This window comes from Chaetodon trifascialis, chromosome 1 (genome assembly GCF_039877785.1).
Source record: "Chaetodon trifascialis isolate fChaTrf1 chromosome 1, fChaTrf1.hap1, whole genome shotgun sequence".
Lineage (NCBI taxonomy): Eukaryota > Metazoa > Chordata > Actinopteri > Chaetodontiformes > Chaetodontidae > Chaetodon > Chaetodon trifascialis.
In genome coordinates this window covers 26382126-26388125 of record NC_092056.1, presented here as the reverse complement: position 1 = coordinate 26388125, position 6000 = coordinate 26382126, and the positions used below count along the sequence as shown (strand labels likewise).

Below are 6000 nucleotides of genomic sequence, written 5' to 3'. Positions count from 1 at the left end.
ACAATGCAGCACACTGCTGCTTTTCTCTGACGTGCTTCTCTTTTCTTGCACTTGATGGAGTTGAGGCATCAAGAGGCCTCAATCCCTACATTCATTCATTGTCAACCTGAACGCCATAGAAAGAGCACTACCTAGTTCAGCACCCAAACACTGACAACTCTCATTATAAATGGTCTCAATGAGTTCAAATCCAATTGTAATGAAAGAACACTCTGGTATGATGGTTTTTAATCCTCCTCCCACTCCTATAAAGTTACCTGAGGCAACCTCAGACCACTGAGACCACTCACTGTTACTCACACATGCAAGTGGCTTCTCTTAGAATTCAACAATACAAATAAATGCATACAGCAAGATGAGAATCACAAATGTGGCCAAATGTCCATTCATTTACTGAGTGGGTAAAGCTGATTAAATGGGTGGAGGGAACTGAAACCACTGATTATGGAATCTGCATCTGCTGTAGTTCCAACTGAAGAGGTCATAAAAGAGAAACAACTGAGTATCAAAATGCAAAACATAACACAAAATACAGAAACGTGGTGACAGTGGCAGAGATGGGCTTCTGTCGTCTATGCAAATCAATTTGTAGTCGAAATTGGGTGTTTTGCTGGGTCCAGTGCAACCCAGGGAGACAAAGGCAGCCAGAACATTATTTATATGTAGCTCTGAAAAAAGGATGAGATTCCATAATAGACCATTCTATGATCATATTGAATTGACATTTCATTTTGAAGCTGAACAGACAGTTGAAAAAGCCTTATTTAAAACTGCTATAGAATAAGAACAGAAATGGGCAAACAGTTTTGTCTCAGGGATGATTCAGCTGTGGACTGCCTGACGATAATTTTATTGCAGTTATTCAAAAGGTGATCGCATATGGAACTAAATAAATGATCAATAAAGAGACTATTTACGTCTACATTTGTTGTAACAAATCTGCAACCAGATTAACCTTACGCCTCAATCATTCCACTTCTGCTCTGCAGAACTGGAGGTAGAGCAGCAAAGGACGTGGGCGAGGTTTCTGAATTAGAAAACCCAGTGGAAATATTTTTAGCCCTGTCCTGCTTCCTTCAGAGTGCCAAAGCTTGTACGCTGCTGTCGTCTCCCTGTGGGAATATGGAGGGATGGCCTAACTTAAGCAGACCGAGTCATCTCACGTTCATCCAGACAGAGCACAAAAAGCTCAGCTGAATGTTTCATGTCCAGAGTCGAGTCAGTGTGGCCGGACCACTTCAGCACTGAATTGTAATTTTAAGTCAGCCTTGACATGACTGAGGAATTCTCTGCATTTTTAGCCTGGCAAGGATTCAATTAGCAGCCAGACGGGGGAAATGATGGACTGAAATAATAATGATGTGGCTGTTTCTGGACTCTCAGTGGACTCAAGTCGCTTTTTATTACTGCAATGTCAATTAAATCTAGGCTTAAGCACACTTATTTTGAGCTGTGTGTTGGCTGTGTGCCATGTGCTATATGTTGACTGTACCTGACTTCAGTTTTCACCTGTCTGAATCTATGAGCCCATTCCCACGGCAAGAGAAGTGAGCTTCTAGGCACACAGCAGAAATGGTTACTGGCATCTAAAAAAGGTTTTTTTTTTTTTTTTTTCATAATTTCAATGAAACTAATCACAGCCACAACAAAGCAAATGGACATGCGCTGACCTCAGTATTAAGGCTACAAGATGCATATGGTGCAATATAGTCTTTATCATGAAATTAGGGAGTTTCGAGAAATCGCAGCAACATTGGTAGACAGTCCTAACCATTAGTGTATTCAACCAAGTTATTTTGACTGCACATAGTGGAATAGTGGTTTATAGCATTTAGTTGGTAATTAAGAAGTAACTGTTTAGAGAAAGGCTTATTATCCAACCGCAAAACAGCCAGCCTCTTCAGTGTATTCTAGTCGGCCTATTCAACATTATCCATTACTACTCGTCTACAAGCAGTCACCAGTTGAGGGACTGGAGGGGAGGCCAGCACTGTGCACATCCTGCTCATTAAGGTCAGATGGGAGTAATGTGATAGTGATCCACATCACATGAACTAAGGTGTAAAATCACTTGAGAAGGGAAGTCTGATTGTAAGCAGCTGATTTCAGGAGCCATTCAGATCAGATGGGTCCGGGTCACGGGGGAAACAGTCTGAGCAGGGATGCCCAAACTTTCCTCTCCCTGAACACTTCCTCTAGCTCTTCTGGGGGGGATCCTGAGGCGTTCCCAGGCCAGCCGAGCGACATAGTCACCCCAGCATGTCCTGGGTCTTCCCCGGGGCCTCCTCCACAAATTTGTACGATTAAAGACCTCCAGCAAAACTCTTGCATCCTCTCAAGAGAATTTAGGTACTCTACAGTTTACTTCGAAGGTCAGTGTATTTCTGAGAAACAAAATGTAGCAGTTCATTTAAAGTTTTCATTTGAGTTGGTCCTGGAGCACAAAGAAATGAAATCAGTGTTTGGATATCGCTGTGGTTTTCACATGAGTGAAATTGACATTTTAGACCTAGATTAACCTTTCACAAGGATTCAGGTCTAAGTTAAAATATTTAAATAGAGATCTATCCACACAGGTCCTTACTCCTAAATAACAAAGTAGATATTTTTGTCTGTGTCTTCTAAAATAAATCACATGAGAGTTCCAGGGTACAGCAAATAGTCTGTTGTATAAATCATGACTTTCACTTGGTTTGTATGAACGTTTCAATCTCAATCTTCTTCCATGACTGCTAGGATTAGGCTAAAAGCATGTAAAAGCATGAGCATGTCTCATAGGCAACAACAAGTAAGGTGGAGGTTTGGCTGGCCTTGCTCTGTCCAAAGAAAATAAAATCAACCTACAAGCATCACTAAAGCTCAAAGTTAGAATGTTGAAGATTGTCTTTTCAATAGATGCCTGTTAAGTCACTGTCTATTGCTGAATGAGGCAACACAGTGGTGACTGAGCCTATAGCCCACTGATGAAAGCATATTTAAGCCCTTGCATTTGCAATATTACTTAGTGTACTATGGTGTAATATCGCTGTCAAAAAGACGTGTCCATAATTAAAGTTTCGTATTTGTAAAGTTGCCTGTGAATATTGAATGCCCTGAAGCCTATTTGTAAAGTTAACAATTTGTGTGTCATAAAAGTTGTTTTACACAAAATCCCGCTGTCATATACGTGAGTCTGGGAAATTGGGTTCGGGTTACGAGTGTTTTTATATGAGTATGAGTCTAAAAGCTGTGAGTGCAAAGTCTTTAGAATACAACTCATTTTTCTACGACTACGAAGTCTTCACTGTGAATACGAATTCAAGTTTACGGGTACGACTCGAAAAGTGCTGAAATGACGTCACCGAGGTCACAGTCAAGTCGCAGGGGAAAGTAATCGTCGTTGATTCCTCCAACTGCGCATGCGCAAGCCCCAGACGCAAACATGCAGGGCAACGCCACCATCCCCGAAGAGACTTCACAGGTAATGTCAATAATAACGTGCATAGCTGTTATTGATTTCATAAAATCAAACCATTTTATACAATATACATTTCTTGGACTCACATACTTATTGCTTTAGCTTGCAAACTAAAGATATTTACATGCCGATGAAGCTAGCTTAGTGCTATCGTTACTGGGTGCTATCATTCATAATTTTTGACCAGAGCAACAATCAAGCCAGATTTGGGATGAATTAACGTGAACCAGTAACTTTGTGTAAAGGAAAGAGGGAGAAGGTTCATATGGAGAAATAAATCCGGACATGATGAATCATCCTGCTTATTGCACAGTTTACGAGTGAAATTATAAATTTGAGACAATAAGTTACTGGTTCACGTGAACTCATCCCAAATCTGGCTTGATTGTTAATGCTCTGGTCGAAAATTATGAGGACAGTGCATTTTTTGAGGGGTAACATTATATGTTTTATAGCTGTTTAGTGCTAACTAATTAGCACTGACCCACTTCTAATCCCAGTAACGATAGCACTAAACTAGCTTCATCGGCATGTAAATATCTTTATCTTGCAAGCTAAAGTAATAAGTATGTGAGTTCAAGAAATGTATGTTGTATAAAAAGGTTCGATTTTATGAAATAAATAATGGCTATGCACATTATTGTTGACGTTACCTGTGCAGGGCTCTGAAGTTTTGAACTGAGTTCAGAGTGAGATTTGGCAGTGGCAGTGAGGGGTGGGGTGGGGACGGGGGTCTGATCTGATCAATGACATATAAATTGGTACAAATAAAAATATTTATTCAATTCTGCATTTCTTAGTGCAAGTGTGTGTGTGTGTGTGTGTGTGTGTGTGTGTGTGTGTGTATAACCCCCGCCCTTCCCCATCCTGCTCAGTGCGTAAAAAAAACAAAGCGGCTCCCGCTCCAGCTCCCAGGCAGGAGACTGCTCTGATCGTTCACTTCAAAGAGCGGCTCTACGAGCCGTTTCGTCCGCAGCTGACACATCACCACTTCCTCTACCTGTTCCACTGTTTTATAAAATAGCTGCGCAACTTGGTGGGCGTTATCCTGGTAATTTCTCTGCGTGAGAAATACAAGATATGGCGTGTGAACATGTGAATGGGTTGAAATGCGTGTGTCTCACGCCCAATGGGTGAGACTTGAAAGCTTTGCCAGTTCAATACAGATTTGAGGTACATAGCCTTGACCCATTTGTTTCGGGACACCAAGGCCCTCCTCTTGGTGTTGGCCTTCACACAGAGCTCCTCCAGATGTTTCCTTTCTCCTTCCAGCTCCTTCTCTCTCGTCTCCCAGCTCTGCACTTTCTCTGCAAGCTCCTCTCTGAACTTTTCCTGCAGATCGAGAGACAGACGGTCTTTCTCCTGCGCGTACAGAAAATGGAAGTACTTCAGTAAAGTAGTACCTCATATTTGTGCTGTACTTAGTTGCATTCTACCTCTGGAAGTCCTGCTTAACGGTCTGGTTGTTGGTGATCAGCCCACGTGTTCCCATGCTGGCTTACAACCACATCAAGGGCAGTGGGAACAGCACCCAGTGCTTCTTCTTCACTTCTTAAAAAGAGGCATCACGAGCCATCATCATCCTGGTGGGCATGCACCGTATCCTGACGGTGCTGGAGTTCATCATCCCGCTGGCCATGCTGCTGTTCTGCTCCATCCGGATCTCCAGGTTCCTGAAAGAGTGCCAGATGGGAAAAACTGTCCAATGATGGCAGCGTGTGCTGCCATCGTTGCCGTGTTCATGGTGTGCTTCTTACCCACCACGGTGACGACCATCGGGGTGTGGGTCATCCGCTCATACCGCCCGTGGGACTGTGCCTCCGTCTACACTTTCACCCAGCTCACCATCGTGTCTTTGGGGCTGAACTTCCTGAACTCGGCCCTTGACCCCATCATCTATGTCTTCTCCAGCTCCATGTTCAGGAAGGCGCTCTGCAGCTCGCTGCCCCGCATCCTGCGCTGCAGACGGGACCCAGGTGACAGCGAGAACACGACTTCCTCATCGGGAACTCAGTCCACCACCCAGCAGGAACTGAAATCCATGAGGGCTGACAGAGGGAGTGAAGCCATGGAGTGACTGCTTCCTCCATAATCATGACTGGACCAAGCAGTGCTGAGAAAAATGTTTACACCTGAAATTAAAGTGCACTCTGTACCCAGAGACGGACAAATGCATGTTCAGTCAGAGTGTAAATGCAATTCACACAATGTGTGACACAACATATGTTTGTTTTTAGTAAACCTAAAATCATGTTGGAAATGAACTTTTTCTACATTTTATCACCATGTTTTTGTGCTTCATTGCCATCACTTTGTAATTGCACTTCTGTGTGTAACTAACTTTTGTGTCATGTTTGTGTTGCTTTGGAAAAAACAAATAATTCATATTTTTCATATAAATATTCATTTAATGTTTTTTCACTGATGGTTATCCGTTTTGAATTCTCTCTCACTCAAACACACACGCACGCGCACACACACACACACACACACACACACACACACACACACACACACACAAACACTTTTAACAAAAAACAAAA

At 42.7% G+C, this 6000-nt stretch overlaps 1 pseudogene; it reads left to right on the top strand.

Annotated features, from left to right (window-relative positions):
• The first annotated feature begins 4586 nt into the window (after window positions 1–4586).
• On the top strand, window positions 4587–5534 carry LOC139331598 (hydroxycarboxylic acid receptor 2-like; annotated as a pseudogene).
• Window positions 5535–6000: the final 466 nt, after the last annotated feature.